The sequence below is a fragment of the Corvus cornix genome, chromosome 1 (genome assembly GCF_000738735.6).
Source record: "Corvus cornix cornix isolate S_Up_H32 chromosome 1, ASM73873v5, whole genome shotgun sequence".
Lineage (NCBI taxonomy): Eukaryota > Metazoa > Chordata > Aves > Passeriformes > Corvidae > Corvus > Corvus cornix.
In genome coordinates this window covers 18617411-18635932 of record NC_046332.1, presented here as the reverse complement: position 1 = coordinate 18635932, position 18522 = coordinate 18617411, and the positions used below count along the sequence as shown (strand labels likewise).

At 40.1% G+C, this 18522-nt stretch overlaps 1 protein-coding gene across 12 annotated transcripts in view; it reads left to right on the top strand.

Annotated features, from left to right (window-relative positions):
- Nucleotides 1-18522, top strand: part of BBX (BBX high mobility group box domain containing) — a 152620-nt gene that overhangs the window by 14311 nt on the left and 119787 nt on the right. For 8 of the 12 annotated variants that reach the window (XM_039557688.1, XM_039557694.1, XM_039557706.1 and 5 more), the window contains one exon: nucleotides 2339-2428. The exons of 2 other annotated variants lie outside the window; for them this stretch is intronic. The gene's annotated coding sequence lies outside the window, so the exon portion shown is untranslated. The remainder of the gene's footprint in view (nucleotides 1-2338; nucleotides 2429-18522) is intronic. 2 more of the 12 variants (XM_039557701.1, XM_039557671.1) reach the window with 1 other exon arrangement.

Below are 18522 nucleotides of genomic sequence, written 5' to 3'. Positions count from 1 at the left end.
CCTAAAACAATTAGCTGTTGTTTAACATAAGGATTTCAGGAGAATGCTTTGCTTCTCACCCTCTGTGCTGCTCTTGTGGCACCCCACCTGGAGAACTGCGTCCAGCTCTGGGATCCCCAGTAAAATAAAGGCATGGACCTGTTGGAGCAAGTCCAGAGGAGGGCCATGCAGTTGATCAGAGGGCTGCAGCACCTGTCCTATGAGGATAGGCAGAGGGAGTTGGAATTTTTCAACTTGGAGAAGACATGGCTCCGGGAGGACCTCCTAGCAGCCTTCCAGTACCTCATGTGGCCTATGAGAGAGATGGAGAGGGACTTTTCACAAGAGCAGGTAGTGACAGGACAAGGGGGAATGGCTTCAAACTGAAAGAGAGTAGATTTAGATTAGATATTAGGAAGAAATTCTTTACTGTGATGGGACAGCTGCACAGGCTGCCCAGAGAAGTTGTGGCTGCCCCATCCCTGGAAGTGTTCAAGGCGAGGCTGGATGGGGCTTGAGCGACCTGGTGTAGTGGAAGGTGTCCCTGCCCATGGCCGAGGAGTTCAAATTAGGTCATCTTTAAGGTTCCTTCCAACCCAGACCATTCTGTGATTCTACAATGTGTCTGATTTTATAATTATTGCATTTTCATAGGATTCAATTATTCTTGTCCTAACTTGCTTCTTCCCCCCACATTCCCCCTTAGACATGTGAAATGTTGAGGCTTTCCTTCCTTTCAGAAAATAAGTATTGGAGCCAAGATTTTATCAGGAGAATTGGTATCTTTGACAGTGTTCTGTCTGAAATGTCTCAGAGAAACCTGTTACTCTGCATGTGCTTAGCAATGTTTTCCTGCTAGGTTACATTGAAATGGGCTACTGGTCAGGCTAAAAAATCTGGATGTAAAATTCACTTTGGTCTGAAATCAGAATTGATGTGAGCTTCTGTAATTCCACTGAGGCTGCTGAACAGAATTTGGTTGTGTTAGTCTGGGGGATTGTGGCAAAACCGGCTAGGAGCAGTGTGTGTTTAAAACATGGCTGTAACTACATCAGTAGCACTTGATCAGAAGAATGAGACACCCTAACTCCTTTTTATTTTTTGCTGGAGGGCAGGGGAAGAGGTGGCAGTCGGTGATGGTGGTGGTGGTGTCCTATCACTGCAGTTAAAACTTGCTTTTTTCCCTTTCTTTGGAGAGTTAGTCAGATAGATTAACTTAGTGAAATAATCAACCAGCAGTCCATATTTAGATGATGGGCCAGTTTTTTTTTTTTTTGGAACAGTTTTAAACTGAGGAACCAGAAGCATTTCTGCTAGTGCTGAACCGAAGTAGTGTCTCTGCCAAGCAGTCTGCTTTCATGGTGGCCCTAGCCAAGCATAGAGGGAGTGGAAAAGCAGGTGCACTGTTTTAGCCTGAGCACTCCCAAGTTTGTGTAAGGTAAACTGCAGAGGAATGTCCTTTGCAAAGTATCATACATGTTATGCACTGTCTGCAAAACAGACTTTGTCACTTCCCCGAGTACTGCTTCTCCCACACACCAAAAGTGACGGGGGCAGCTTACCATATGTGTGATTCCCCCATCTCCCATCCAAAAAGGAGCTATACTGTTGCCCCTGAGCTGCACCCCATTAGGTGTAATCACTGTCATGCTGAGTTCAGTGAGAACTTTGTTACAGACTTCAATGGAAATAAATTTTGACTTGCAAGAAAATCTTCATGGATCTCACTGAAGTTTCTTGAAGGATCATCTGTACTTTACCAGTATAATGACGCTGGTGATTGGCGTGAATTTCCCAGTTTTACAAATGTGATTGAAATGTGCAGTAGCCTTAGAATAAAGGTAGAGTATGCCATGACTTCCTTTTCAGCTATGGAGACCAAATAAAGCAGTTTCTCCACTTACAAACTTGAAATGGTTATGGCTTCTTCCTGTGTAAAGTGTTGTGCAGTCTCTGAAAGAAAAACTTGGTAGTGAGTAGCAGGGCAGAAAGTTGAGAAGAGTCATCCACAGTTGTTAGTTGGGGTTTTTTGTTAGCCCTGTCATAGGGTAAAATGGCAGTTGCATTAACTGTAGTTGTGTTATAATACTTGGGGAAAATTTTACACTGAGGCTCAGTTTTGTTTGATTATGAAGATCTAGAAAAGGATTGCCTGCTTCTTTCTCTGGAGGGAATCTCAGGTTCATCCTACCAGAGAATCAAAACAATTCACTTTCTAAACAGATGTATAAACAAAATCTTTTAAGAGTGTGTGTTGTAGAACACAGTTAGTATTGTCATTTATATATAACATATTTTGTTAAACAGCATGTTTTTAGGGTATAATAACACTTTGCTCTTCTGTTGTGTGCTTTTGCAGGCATCAACTAACTACATTTTACAAACATTTCAGAACCAGTGTTCCCCACCTCCATTTTGCAGATGGCAGAATAGACTCAGGGATGTTCAGGTAAGACCAGATGACTGGTGGCAGAATAAAGTACAGAATTCACAAACTTCCTGCAAGTTTTTACATGACTCTTAAACTTACTATACCAACTACCTCTTTGTTACTCAAATACCTGCCCTATGCACATTACTTTCCCATATTGGAAGGTGAAAAAATGGTGGTGAACTGTTACCTGTCGATTTGTAGGTTATTGGTTAGGTAACTGTGATCTTACAGACTTGAGAAATCTGTTAGCATCCAAGTTCAGTTGAGGATTCTTCTTCCACATCTAAGAGCTTGTGCCGCCTGATAGGAAAATATCCTTGCAGGTCAGAGCTTTTGGGCCTGGTCTTCTGTTCTTCCACACCAAGGTCTCTTCTTAATGCAATGCTATGTGAATATTGCCATCTGTTCTTCCTAATTCTCTGAAAATGACTTTTTCAAAGATGCATAGGCATGTTTTGTTTGTTGTACAAGATGTGTGAAGGTGATAGAAACATATTTATGCTGGTTCTAAGAATGTGCTAAAATGTCCTATTGCTCAGAAGGACTTCATAAAGTCAGGCTTTGTCTCTACCTACATATTTCAGTGTGTTCAGCTCTTCAGCCAGAGCTTCTTGCTCTAAGGATTGACACAAGTGGCCTGGAAGGAGGTCAGCATTGTGGCAGTGTGGGGTTTTCTGGGGTACTTTGTAATTCAGGTCCCAAGTTGGAACTTGTAGTTTCATATTAGGTCAGTAACAAGCAAACCTAGTGACTGTCTTTCAGAGCAGATTAGACTGAGAATCCGTGGATCTTGTGCTTTTGTTTCTTAGGCTAGTACAGTTAGAACTGTGGCCTTGTGTGCACCTAGGGTTTTAAATAACTTCTGTTTTCTCAGTTGGTACACAGTCTTGATCATACAAGAATCTGATTTACAGAAAATTCTTAATATCTTCTGTTCACCTATCTGTATGCTATACTGTGAATCTGTAGATCCCAAGGGAGTTATCCCCCATCCTTGCTCTACAGTTCCAGCCAGCACTGGTTTTTTAACTGCTGACCTTTTTTTAAATGTGAACAAACGTGCATCTTTTGGACTGAGTTTTTTCCTCTGTTGGGCTTATCCTTAGGACGGGGGTCTTGCAGAGTTTTTATCTGAGAGAGATGAGAAACATATTTTTATTCTAGTAATTCTGTCTGCAAGAAAAAACCCCAAAACAATTGAAAAACGAATTCTAAAAAAGAACCCCAACAAAATAAAAAAAATGGGAAAACAGCCTATAGATTTTAAGGAGCTTGGCCTGAAGAATGTTGGTCCTGCTTGTCATCCAAAGAACTGATTTTTATTTCACAAATACAGAAGTTATTTGTTTCATTCATTTTTAAGAATTGTGCTTCAGTTGTGGAGAGCACAAAGATCTTTATATTCTTGATTATTTTAGGGCCCATTACTGCAATGCCTCTGTCATAGCTGTCTCCTTGAGCTACTGCAGTTGCAGAATTGAAGCTGTACATGCAGCTAATCTTACAGGGGCCTGATCCTGCTCTGAGATATTTTGGCACAGATTCTTGGGCACGTGCACAGTTCTGGGTAAGCTCTTGTGGCTTGGCATCAATGAAACAATGGTGAAGATGGATCTGATTGTGTATTCTGGTTTATGAATCAGCGAGGTTCCTCTTGGAAATCTCATAAAGCAGGCTATGTACAGAAGTTTGTAAGTTCTGTGACCTGGGTGATTTTTAGAGGTGTTTCTCAAGAAATAAGACAATTAGATTCAGAACTTTTCCTCATTTCTCCTTAAAATGTAAGGCTAAACAGTTGACAGTGAAAGTAGATCAATAAGAATATAGATAAAATAAAAAACAGGAGTAAGTGGCCCAGTAGTGTTTGTTTTGTTTTGTGGGTTTTTGTTTGTTTTTAAATACTTCTTTCTCCAGTAAGTACATGAATAAAGTAATTAATTTATATAACTTCTTGGAAAGTTCCCTCAACAAAAGTTGGCAAAAGTCAAATAATGTTTTTGTAGAAAAATAAATATTCTGAGAAAATGTAAAACAAATCTTACCCTGACATCTTGGGAGTAGTAGTCTCAGATGGGAACCAGGCTCAAGCCATGTCGTGACTCTTCCTTGACCTGGACCAGATGTTTCTGTCTCCTTGGAGAACTCACAACTTCAAGCAAAGTTAATGCTGGTCAGTTTTTGCTGCTGGTGTTCAGAATACTGTGCAATACTTTGAGGAAGAACTGAAAAATCATCAGGTGCTTTCCAGTCTGCTGCTGCTTGGGAATCCTGTTTTGTCAGGTCGAACTGAGCTACACTTACCAAAGAGAGGATGTCTAGTCAGGGTATGAGAAGTGTGTTTATGCTTCCACTGGTTTCAAAGCATCTTGAAGAATAAGGTACTAGCTCAACACTCTGGTACTGCAATTAGACTGCCATGGACATGTGGACATGCAGAAAGTTAACTCAGAGATCTTCCTGCTGGATTAGTAACACTGCAGAATATAGGAGTAGTAGAGAAATAAAATGAAAATAAAAAGATATGGCAGGATATTATTCACTTGCATCAAGTGAAATTTCTTATAAGGTCCTAGTATTTACTTCTTATGCTTTATGTTGTTATTGAGACCTGCAGTGGGTGTTGGATCTCATCCATTCTGTTGCTAGAGCATGCTATTTCTTTTTCTCTGTAGCCAAGGACTGAAGGTGGCTCTTAGATACATGTCTGCAGTTACAGTGAGACTGACATAACATCAGGGCACTCCAGAGCAGGGAAAAATCTGAAGCAAATAAGCTGTGGGTAAGGAGGTGTTTGTACTCCGAACACCTACAGTGAGGTAGAGAATAGTGGTGCATGTCCTGTCCTTGCAAGGTGCTGCCTCTGTTGGGGTCAGGTAGAATATGCCCTGCAGTTCTGATTCCCTCATGATCCAGACTGCTGACTCTTCTAGAGCTCCCTACCAGTTTGTCTGTCTGGATTTCCTGTAGTGGAGATTAGGATGGGTAAGGACAGCTGTGAGAGGAACATTTTGGTGCCTTCCAGACAGTCAGGACACAGACATACCTCAGTCTGGGAGAGATTCTCAGTGTTGGAACAGAGGTGTGGTCAGGGATTGTCATGGACACCTATGAGCTTTGCCTTGTAACTTAATTGTGTGGCTACTAGGACCTTAAGAATATATTAAGAAGAGATGAGGGGTTGTGTGTGAGGGAATATGATGGCTGTCAGAGACAACCTCACTTCTGAAGTTACAAGGGAAGCTAGTGAGATCCTGAAACTTTTTATTTAAGAACATACAATTTATGTTCCTTAGGTATGCTGTGCCAGTTGATTCATAGCCTGACATTTTGTTACTGTTTCAGTCTTGAGCAAAAATTCATTCTGTTTATGGATTAGGAAAAAGACTATCTTGCTGTGTTTCCTTTGGCTGGGGATCTGTAATTAGTGTTCTTGAGTCCATTTATGAACTACCAAGGCCTTTAGTAGAGATGATTTGCTTTTGACATCAGGAAGAACTGTTCCTGTTTCAAGTGTGTTGACAGTTTTTTCTCTAGCAGAAGGAAGTTCCAATGAGTTAAGTTTGCTGCAGTTGGCATCAAGTACACAGCATGATAGATCTCCCTAGTTCACTGAAGCAGTTGTGGGATGATGGAGGGGGAAGAAGTGCTCCCTAACTGCTCTTGCATTTTTGTGCATCTGTAACAAAACACTCGAGTCCAAGAATAGACAGGAGCAGGTTCATTGAGGCTGTTGATCAGCCTTCATGGAGTCGCATCATCTGCAATCTTCTGTGCTCTTTCAGTTTTGATATCTGGAGCAGCAGAGTTTTGGCTTAAACAAAAAGAGAACCTCATCCCTTTCCAGAGATTGCAGCTGCTGTGGTCTTTTGTGTCTCCACGAAGTAGGTGTGACAAGTTACCTGTCAGAGGGGCAGTAGACAACATGTAAGACCCAAGGATGAGGATCCATGCATCTTCACCTTCTTGTTACTATGGTGAAAAAGTTTTTCCATTCCAACTGTCTTACTCTTCTTTGGAGAACTTGAATCATTCATTAAGTTGGCCATATATGATAGAGGTGGAGATGGATGAGGAGAGGAAAAACATAAAACAAGAAGTCAAATTGGAGTTTAAAAGTAAATACATGGAATCAGATCTTTTGGGAGAACTAGACATGTTATCACCATATTAAAAGTTAAGCGTATGCATAATTCTTATGAGACTGAGGTTATTATTTGGTTTCAAAATTGCACTGGAATGCAAGGATTTTCAGTCTAAATTTGGATTATTTCTGTGTAGAATCTCTTTCAAATATGTGAAATTTGCTAGTGGTGACAAGTATTTGATCATAATGTTATTTTAAACTTGGACGCATCAGCTTCCAAAACTTGGGATTCTTGACAGATATTTAAATATTTAAAACACCCTCCATAAGATTACTAAATCCAGCAGTTCAACTATATAAACAATGCTAGGGATAATGAACCAGAAAATATTCAAAATGGCATACCCTCTCCATAAATATTTCTCTCTTATTTTAACATTCACCAGGGTGAATCACAAGAAAAGTAACTCCCAAATGTTAATTTTTTTTTTTAACTCACTAGTTTACTGATGATCCAAGCTTTCAGGGAAACCCATGAAGTCCCACAAGGTGGCAGGAGCTAACTGTTCTATACTAGACCACTACATGGTCTGAAGGAAAATAAAGGTAACTTATTTTAAAGTTATATATATATTTTTTTTTTTATTATTTATATATATATATATATATATATATATATATATATATATATCTTATTTTAAAGGTAACTGATTTTGCTAGTGGTATGCATTCAGATCATAAGCCAGTTAGGCCAAAATTTCAAAACCCCACCTATGTGTTTCTTAAACTTCTGAATAATTTTGGCAAATGAAGAAGGTTCTGTCCTCAAAAATCTTACTTCCAGCCAGAAAATTCAAGCTTTCTTACTTTGTCAACAAAACAGAACCTTTGTTTTCAGTAGATGGTGGTAATTTGCTTATAATGTGCACTGTCACTGTGAATGGAGAACAGGGGTAAATCCATTCAGGAACTTCATGGTGTAGGAGGTTCACAGTTTAACAAACTGGCAGTGAGCATCTCTAACTTGCAAACTTACGTTGACTCCGTGGTAATGCTGATCATGAGGTGGGACACAGGGCTGAGGAGCTGCCGAAGTGAAGGAATTCTTTGCTGCTTCAGTGAGGCTGAATAGATACGTGGAAACTGAAGAATCAAAATGTCATTAAAAGTGTTGGGGGATTATTGGCAATAATTGAAGTAGCTTATCCTAACTAGTGAGACTGTGTTGGCTAGTATATTTATTTTTTTCTTTTCCCAGCGCCCCAGTCTTTATTTAGGCTGCTGGAGTTCTTGTTGCACTTTCTTGCTTTTGTTTCCATGTACCTGCTGATGGTCAGCACTTCCCTGAAACATTCTGTGAAAGATGTAAAGCACTGCAAAAGAGCAAGGGGGTTAATCAAGTATGTCTCCTCAAAAGCATGATTTGAGACCTGTGGTTATATCCCCATGCTTGCTTAACCTTGCACTTTGAGTTCCAAGTCTGATTTTTGAAAAATCTCTCTGGCCTGCCTTAGAAATCCATGGACTTGAGGGTTTTAGTTGGCAGAAGTAACACTGAAAGAAGCAGTAATAAGATGAAGTGATTATCTCTGATTCAGTGGACCACAAAGTGTTGGTTTGAGACTTGTGAATCTCTTTGATTTGTGTTACAAGATTTTACTTTAAATCAGCTAATGTTCATTTTTGGGTTTTTTGAATGAGAGGACAAATATGTGTATTAGCCAGGTATCTTTGGGAACATGAACACTGCTGTTTATGTGGACAGACAATCCAATTCAGTAAGACTAAGGTGAAACTGAGATTAGGTAGCTTTCTTAATCAGTAGACAGATACTAGGAGTAAAAATAATTCAACTCTCGTAAGAAATTTAAGTTTTTTCCATGCCTCTTCATGTCAATTACTTGTCATGATGTAGGAAAAGATTCTAAGCCTGTGTTATGGGGCTATCTGTAATAGCTGTATAAGGTGAATGAAGTGAAAATCCTTCTATGCATGTATGTGAAATAGTATTGATGGAAGGAACTTGCTACACAATTGATTTTAAACATTCTTGATTTACAGAACTGTTGCACTAGTGTGTGTTGTCCAGTAAATTACCTACACCCCACTAGTGACAGGGGTGATGGGAGGAGATAGAGATGAGTGTTCTCAGCAGCTGCCACAAAGAAGTAGCATAAGCCATTCTCCTGCCAAAATATGTGAGCTTCAGAAGCATTTCTTTTTATACCCCTGTTTGCAGGAATGCTTGAAATTTAGAAAAATCTTTGGGTTTAGAGCTGACCTGAGTAATTTTACTGGCTGTAGCCAGATGATAACAGAATTTTCACTTTGAAATTCTAAGTATTTCCAATGGTTACACCTTTCATTTGCCTCTAATTTGAAAGAAATTCTAGTTCTTACATAAACATCTTAAAATAATGGTTAGAAAGTAGACTTATCAATGATTTGGCATTTGATGAGTATACTACTCGAATTTGTTCAATGCAGTTGAAAAGGTGCATGATTTACAGAGTTTTATACCAGTAGGATCAGGACTCTCAGCTGTGGATTATTAAGTAATTGTTGCTTATTGAAGCAAGCTCAGCTATATCTGTCATTACTTCTGTTTGAAATTTTCAGTCACACAAGTGAGATAGATGCTTCGCTTCCATTGCAACTCAGAAGCAGTGGGTCACTTAATGTATGTGAAATAGTTGAAAAAACCGCACGTACCTCTATGTAAATATGATGAAAAAAAATGAGTTTCAGACTTTAAGATGGGAGATCACGTATTACTGTGGTGTCTGTGTTCAACAGTGTTCTTTAAGTGTAGTCCCAGTATGCTGCAAACGTGGACCTTAATGTGGCTTGCAGACAGTTTGCTACTGCTGCATGTTCCGACCACTGCATCAGGGTAAAGTTTGATTCTTAACTTTCTTTATGCACAAAAAGTCAGCGATCATGATAATACCAGGGTTAGAAAGAGTAGTGCAAGTAGCTCATTTTAATTTGGCCACACAGTCACTACAGAAAAAGGCTCTGGAATGTACAGTGACATACATCCCTTTGGGCAGAGGAGTAGCTTTCCAGAGAACTGTGGATGCTGGGGGATGGTGTTTCTCAGCAGTGGCAAATAAATGATCATGACAGATACCTGCTTTGTGGTGTAGTTAAAATTGTTATAGTGAACTGGGAGACTTAGTAAAAATTATTGAATAGTTTGGCTATTGCTGGCAATTGCTGTATAACTCCAGATTAATCACAGTATTACTAGAGGAAACAGAGGTGGCAGGTGAAGAGGACTGCACAGGGCATGTGCGCCTCCAGTGTAAGTATCTTCTTCCAGGAAACCAGGGTCTTCCCTCCCTGTCTGCCAAACCCTGTGTTAAATGCCTCAACTGTTGCTGACTTTGGTTAATTCAGGGACAATTGGAATTGTCCCATCCACCACATTCCCTGCTGAGGTGCTGAGTGCTTTCTCTTCTTCAGGACCAATTTGGGGATGCCGGGCATCACTGGCCTCTGGTAAATGCCCAACTCAAGAAAGAGTCCCGCCAGAAAAACAGGCAAATATGTACTGCCTTTTTAGTAACAAAGCTAAGAGTTCTGTGCCTCCCTCCCAGGTCTGATTTGAGGGATTTTGAGGTCTAGAGATTTGGTTTAAGGGATCTTTTAAAGAAAAAGTGGAAAGATTTTTTTATTATCAACTTTCTGGAAACACCTTACTAAAATGTAACATTTAAAAATGCATATCGATAAAACCTGGCATCATCTCAAATCTTAAGATTATGTCTCTACATGGTTTTGTGGTTACCCAAGTGTGCTTTCAATAAGGCAGAACAAGTATAAGAAGGGGTTTGGCAGTGAGAGCATGGAGCTCTGTGTGTGCTAGTTTAACTTGCATTGAGTAAGGGGAGGTTAGATCATGCAGAGTGGGGCTGGGCTGCTGCACTTAGAGTTCCTGGTACTTGATTAGTTGGTTTAAATGAGGTTGCTGTGTCTAGGAGTTACCAAAACTATCGAGTCTCTGGGGCCAGTCACGGACAGTTGGTGCTGACGAGACAAGGGCATGTCCTGGACGTTCCTTCAAGAGGTGAGATCTGGTTAGGCTGCAGTAACAACTCTCCTTGCACTAGGAGGTTGCAAATCCTGTTTATGGATTTGGATTTCTTTTAGAGCACTGGATGTTGAAAACCGTACTTTCTCTTGGGAAATGATTATTCAATTAACTGGGTATTTATTTTGATAATAAGTTTTGTTGTTGTTGAAAGTGAAAACTAGTTGGGGATAAGATCTGCTTATTAAAGGGCTTGTTCTTGGGTTTTATAGGAGTGCGGGAGGCAGGGGAGGATGAGCTTACTGTCTTTGGTGCTCAGGGTAGGATTTTTGCCCTGCTTTTCTGCCCTTCCTTAAAGAAGCTGTCATTGAAAACTAGAGTCCTTGGCAATGTATATGAAATAGGGAAGTGAGCATTAAGGTCTCAGCGCTGAGACCAAGTTACCTGTGTTTATCTAAAGTATCTAGTGTTTGCCAGCCCATTTAGTATCGAGGCTGTGTTTAACATTCTCCCTAACCCTCCCTCCACTCTCTGGTTAAAAAAGTAACATTAAAAAACCTAATAGAACAATTAGAGTGCTGAAGATTTACATAGGTATCTGTTGACAAGGAATTAATGTGTCTTTGTGGCTTATATACTGCATAGGTTTACAAGTGATGCTGTTAAGGTCACAGGCCGTATGTTCGCTCAAGCAGAAGATCAAATTGCAATAGTGGAATCGCTTCGATATAAATGCAAATGTTGGAGAAGATGTTGAACTCGAGCAGATCACATATTACAGCAGTCTCTTCCTCCTAGAGGAGCGCGCTTGCACTCTCAGGTCTTTCCAGCACCAAAGCTAACAGTTGCTTTTGTTCTCCTTCCTTTTCCTGGGCTGTACCAGGCAGGGTCCCAGAGAGCAGCAGTGGTGGTCAGCTAGTTGAGAGATGCAGGGATGCAACCGATGGCTTCTTTAGAGTTTAACAGCAGCCTCTGGGAGTTTTATGGTCTCCTATTGTACCTCTCTGTTGCAGTTCAAAATGCAGTGGTAGAAAAGCAGTGGGTCAGCCCTGCAGCAGCTACATTTCACAGCGGAGGTTTTTGTGTAAATAGCTCTTACTGCTAACCTGTGTTTAACTTAAGGGGTGCAGGACAAGTGCAGGAATAGGAGAGTTTGTATTACTGGCAAGCCAGTGTTGTACCCTGACAAGTATAGTGTTTGTGGCTCTTCTGCATATAGAGCAAGGACACGGTTGGGATCCATAGAGCCTCCTTTGGTAAAGACTAGGCTGTCTTAAACCTTTTCTACCTGTCAGTTAGAAACGAGCAAAAAAAAACCCCAAAAGTGCTTGTATATATTACTGCTGTTACTGTGTTGTATTTATACAGGCAGCTATCTGCATGTAGATTGGAATCGTTCCTTGCATTCATGCTGGAGTGGCAGGAAGAGACCCACCCTCTTCTGTGGTGTCCCACACATGTACTTTAGACTTGAATGCAAGGAACCTGTATGATTTTTCTGGATGAAGAGGTCTGCTGTAATTCTGTGTGCATAAATCAGTACTTCTCATACTGAATTAACTTCTGGTGAGTGAACCTAGAATCTAAAAAGAAAAAAAAAATGGTTTTGGAGGGTTTTTTTTTTGGAGGGGGGAGCTGCATTTTTGAAGTAAAATACGGATTTTGACTTTTGCTAATCTGTTTTGTGTTCTCTTACAGTAAAGTGAAATGTTGCATAGTAAAAACTTCTTTTAACCCTGAGTCCCGCACAAACACTGTGGAGAAAACAACAGACCAGAGGATAAAATAATGCTTTTTTTTTTAATTGAATGAGAAAAAAAGTCGCATTTAGTTTTAGATAATATGCGGACAAAACATAGAGAAACGTGTAGATGAGACCATGTAATAGCCACTGATTCACATGTCTGTCTTTGATGTCAAGTCTTTAGACGGGAGTGGACATCATCACAAATGATGTTTCGCAGATATTTGCTCTGGTATATGAAACAGTAAGCAGCACTTACTACTGGAGATGAAATGACACTTTGTTTTTATTTAAGCGAGTTTGCAGTTTGGAAACTTTGCTTTGCAGAAGCACCTTGAGTTCAGTTTGTTTGCAGTTATTCAGAGGAATTAATTGTTGATAAAACAAAAGAACAGCTAAAGATTGGGTGACATCTCACAAATCCATAGACATAGTTGAAAATTTTACTTTATTTGCTGGATTTTCATGTTGGCTACTGTATTTCTGTGGTGCTTTCATGCTGGCACAACCCCCCCTTTCTCATGCTTCCAGGGAGGAGTCCTCTGTCCTTGCTCACAGCTGTGGTGGCCTTGGCTGGGGCCAGCTCTGCTTCCCAGGGATGATGTGCCAGGCCCACTGTTTCCAAAATCACCATGTGTGCTGAAGTACCCCTGTGGGCACCCTGGGCAGGGTGGGTGCCCGGGCCCCCTCTGCCCCAGAGGGCAGGGGAGGCTGTGGAGGTGGCAGAGCAGCCATAGGTTAAAGCAGCATAAGGACAGCTAAAGGTCAGGCAGGGTTTGCTTTTAAGTAAAACTGAATGAAAACTATTTCCCTGCTGCTTTTGCTGCCCTGCTCGCTTTTCCAGCAAGTGTGTTTATGGAGGAAAATACAACCTGAATATGCCAGGAACGGGATGGCAACCCACCTGCAGGGACCTGACCTCTCCTCCATGCTTGCTCCCTCTCTCACTCGGTGCTGCCACAGAGACTGATCTCATCTCCTGCCGTGGCTGGCACAGCTGCCAGCTGTCCACAGATGCAGACAAAATGTATTTCTTTAGGTCACTTCCCTGTTTTCTGAAGCTTGCCCACTTTGTTCTCCAACTTCTTCCAGAAGCCTACAGAGGTCTGTCAGATTTTTGGACCTTAAATGTAACAGGAAATCTAAAGGTCACAGATTTCATCCCCAAACAAAGCTAAACTTCAGAATTTTTGCAAAAGTGATTACCAGTGGGATTGAGCTCCAAATACCTGAGCTCTAGTTCTGATGCTCAAGTCTCAACATGGCACTTGATCACTGTCTTAATATACAAATTAGGTGTCCAGCTTGGGCGTTCTAATGTGCAAACTAATACTGAAACCTGAAGAAAATTACAAATGTATCCTGAATGCAGAACTCAAGCTGCTGTAATGGTTTTTCAGCATTTCATTAAAATAAATTTGAAAGTTTTATTTTTATATGTATTGGGGTTTGAATTCAGTGACGTACTTAGTGAATGAGATGTGAAACTGGAGGGCATGTGGGGATTTTTTCCCTGCAGAAAAGATGACAATATTTGGCCCAAACACTAGAGGATTCTGTAAAAACAATTACATGTACTATAAAGGAAATCATTCAAATAAATAGTTGTGTGTAGTGGCTGTTTCTAATTGGGCTTAATGTTTTATCACAATTAGTTTTCCATTTAGGAAGGAGGACAGAAACTATAAAACTTGATGCAAATTAGCAGAGTGAAATGTCTTTCTTTTCAACTGCCCTTTGAGTCTTTGCATGTTTTTTAAGAATATGTTTACAAAATATTGTAGCAGTACATCAAGGAAAAAAAAACTGTGTTGTTTTGGAAATCAGAAGTATATGTCCTAATAAATTGTTTCTGATAGAACTAGAAAATAGAGAAGATTATACTAATGGAAGTTTCTTTTTAAAAGTTTGGGTTGCATTTTAACCTCATGAAGAACAGCTGTCATTCTTAAAGCAAAAACTAGACAAAACCCTCCTAATTTTAAGAAACTTTGATACTGAAAATGTATTGGGGTTTTTTTTGCTACAAGTAATACATGATTTTACATTGTGAGAAGTAAAGTTCTGCATCTGTAAATTTGCCAGTAATTTGTTCTCATAATTCTAAAACGGGGGCAACAGTGATAGGATTTTATTCTGCCACATTGCATGTAGTATCTTGAGTACCTTCCACCTATGGCAGAGAAGAACTGGGATTTAACTTCTCAGGATAGCAGTGTGGGGGAGGGGTAAGAAGGGACATCATGCTGCTTGTTGGTAGGATTTTTGGCTTGGGTATTTCGTGCATTATTTAGGTATGACGTTTGTACCTGAAGTTTTTCTGACGCTTGAGATGTGTGGGTGTGTGCAGTAGGTAACAGGGCAGTGGCTTTCTGTGATGGAAATGTGCTGTTAATGTACTGCATAGCTCAGAAAGCACTGGTGTGTACATGTGCATATAGGAAAAGATTTGATACACCTTCTCAGAAGTGCTGAGATCCAGGAATCATAAAAACGGTGATTCTGCTATTCCTGAACACGCAGATTGTTGATGTTTTCTGGAATGTTTTATGAACTAATGTATCTGTTTAGTGTTATATTAATTGTGTGGTATTGCAGTGTTATATAAGCATTGGATTGGGAGATTGCATCCATTTTGAGGTGAATAGTGACTTTGTTTAGATTTAGTAATTAAAATTGTATTTTGTCATGGAATTGGAATAAAATGTGGGGCTTCAGTGCAGATGCTACTTTATTAGTATTGCTGCAATACTCTCTATGTATATGTGAGCACAGTTCTGGTGTTAATTTTACAGGAGGCAAGGTTACAATAGTAGACTGAAATTGCAGATTTGATTGGAGAATTGTTTGGCTGTCTTCACTGGTAGTCACTTCCAGGTTGAGTTTTGGAGTGTTTTAAGCATACTCTCAAGATACTTGTTTGTTTCATCAATTTGTTTGTTTGCTGCTGTATTTCCTTGCTAGATAGCAGGAGAATAATCTTGCCTGGCTGAAGGCTGTCAGTGTTACTTTTCCCCTTTCTGTCTTCTTTGACCAGATCTTCTCCATCTTGGTCACTTACTTATTAATTTTAACATTCATAAAGTACCAGAGCAACAAGCCAGGAAAAGTCATCCTGTCATGTCAGTTCAGGACAAAATAGATAAACTGATGGAGTGAGTAAATGTGTGATCAAACCACCTCTGGCTTGGCTTGTTTTAAATACATGTAGAGACAGTTTGGTGCCTAATCTCCACCTGCCATTAATATAGGGAATGAGACGTGAGAAATTGTCACATAGAAATTTATTTTGACAACTGTAGTTTCAGCAATACAAAACTTAAAGTTAGTTTTAAAACAGTAACTGCTTGAATGAAGGTGCCTGGACTTGTGAGTGTGTATGAATGAGTATAAAGCACCAAGAGTGCTTTAACCACACTTGTAGGTGCTTGCTACTTCCTTATGCCTTCTTCTGAAGTAGTTTTTTTGTCGAGTAGCTAAAGGATGATCCCTTCTGACCACGTCAAGCTTTAAAAAAATTTGTATCTCTGCAAGAAAAAAGCTATTATATATATATATATATACGCAATTTAAAGTAGTGGGTTTTCAACTTTTTAAAAATTACTTTAAAAACATTAAAACATTGTCTTGTAGATGATACAGATGCCTGAAAAATGAATGTAAGCCTACCAATGGACTAATCTTCTTAGTTCCATTTGCAGACTTGTAGGAGGTAATGACTGCAGTGTTAGAAACTGCTCATGTACTGCTGTATCTATACTGCAGTTGGAGACCTCTGGACAGCATAATAACACTAGTCAGCAAAGATAATGACACAAGTCTGTCTGGTAGTGTTACGCTCAAACTGTTTCGCTTTGACAAGAATGGTAGCATAACATGACTTTAACAGCCCTGGCTGTGAAATCCTACTGAAATGGTAAACTTTGATTTTAAAATGTACTTGTCAAGGAGACTTAGGAGAGACGAAGGAGCAGAGAGTAATTATTTGAAGTAAGCAGATGCTACTCTAGTTTCTCAAGGAAGTTTCCTGCATAGAAAGGCAGGGTTAAAGAAATGGAGCTTTTTGTACTGAAAACAATGCAATACTTTAGCCTGTCTTTCCAGCTTTTCCTTTGTATGGCATGTCATCTTAAGGATGAAGTGCCTTTAATAATAAAAGATTGAAGTTGGCTGGTAGAGGAGGGTCTTTCAGAATACTTTAAAGTTATTTACAAAATAAATAATAGCAAGTTACTTAAAAAAATGTGAGAAAGTGTTTTATTTTGTTACCAAGTCAAGATAGACTGAAACTTTTGTTGTTAAAGATGTGCTTTAAGTGATTTGTTAGTTAACCTCATAACAATGGTCATAACAATATTTATTTACTTCTAAAAGTACTTTTTTAGAAAAAAAAAAGGTGCTTCTGTTGCTTTCATGGTTGCTGGAATAAATTGTCCTTGTCTGTCATGTAAAGAGGGCCAGAGATTGCTCTTCTATATCTAGTGAAATACTCTCTCAGATGTACCTGAAGTGAAGAAGTAGCGAGGAGGGAGGCTATACTGTGCACTGTACACTGTAGCAACACATACCTGTCCAGTATTGGTCAGGACTAAGAAGTGCCCTTTCAAAACTGAGTATCAAATTGAGAAGCAGGGGGAAAACAGCACTCATTGCTGTAGAATCTCTTCTATACAGCAGGTAGGAAACAGCTTCTCTGAAATACACAGAATAACCCTGAGATTGGTGGTGGGCATGTGAGCTCATTTATCTCAGGTGTTGTGGACTCCCAGAGCTGTGAGTGATGCTGTACAACTGTTGGTTTTGATTTGAAGAGAAGCTCAGGCATTTATCTAGCAATAATAATATCAGAAAACCTTTGGGAGTATCTTTGCTCTTTCTCTTAAGTTGTTTCCTCATAAGAGCTCTTACCTGCATTTTCACTTTGTCTACTGTTGGTCCACAGAGCACCGCAGCACAATATTCCATGCAGGTTCTGTGGTTTCTTGGTTTAAATGCTCATTAAATCTGTTCAGCTGAGTGTGTAAATCACATTTGCAGTTTTGATACAGTTCTGGCTTTAAGCTGTTTGTTTCCTTAGTAAGGAAGCAGCTGTATATCTTTCCAGTGCTAACAGGTTCCCCCAAAAAGAATCATTAAGTTCTCATGGGATTGAAACTAGTGTCTCGGTTTATGATTGAAAAGGGTTAAAGCTGCCAGACTACAGGGACACTAGTGCAGAAATGGCATTGATATTAAGGTGGATAGGATGTGGTGTGTTGCTGTTCATATGCTGGCTGGCCTAGCCTGCATGCTGAGATTTAGGCTGCCTTTAGTCTCCTTGTGGCTATTGTGCTGTTGCTGCAGCACCTGAAGATCGTGCTGCAATGAGGCTTTGCATCCGCTCTGTCGGAGCTGACGGCTCCATCCGAGGAGCTGTAGATAAGGATGTATGTCTGCATCAGTGACCTTCAGCTTACAGCCTGAGGATTCAGTGTAACTGCAGTCACCACAGGTAGGCTGTGAACTGGGAAGCCTTGAGACAAAGGCATGGGTCCTGTCTGTCCACTCCTGGAAATGAAGGCCACAGGCTTTGGAGAGAGGCCAGGAGAGAGGTGTGACTACGTCTCTAGCTCAGTCTGGATTTGTCTGCAGACTGAGTATAGGACATACTTTGAAACAGTATCAAAAAGTGAACAAGCACAGTGAATTTAAAAGGAGTCATTAAATGCTTTCTTAGAAATTGCTGGTTTCATAAGCTGGAATGGAATCTTCCAAATGTGAGTTAGACATGCTACAGGTTCCTATACTGAGCAGACAAGAGAAAATATATGAAAGAAGTGGTAAGAATAAAATTGGTTGGCCACCTTGCCTCTGTTTTCTATTCTCCTGTCAGTATAATGTAGATGCCATCAGATGGGATTTTTGAAAGCGTAGGAACTTTGCTTAAACTGATCTACTGTTCTATTTTGGCCCTGTATCTGCTCTGTACCCACCAGTACAAAACACTCTGCATCTTGCCATACAGAGCTAATGGGGCAAAACATTCAGACCTGAAAAAGGGGAAGACAAGTGTAAAAACCATGCAGTGTTCCACCTCCACGGCCTCATTTAGAAAAGCCTGAAATGCTGGGGGATTGTCTGCTTTTGGCTGAGAGGTAGAGATCAGATCCTGGCTCTGCGAGTGTTAGAAAGATCCACTGCCATGCTGTTTCCTGTTACAGATGTTAATTACTATTTTGAAACACTGGCTGATGGCTCTCATGGTA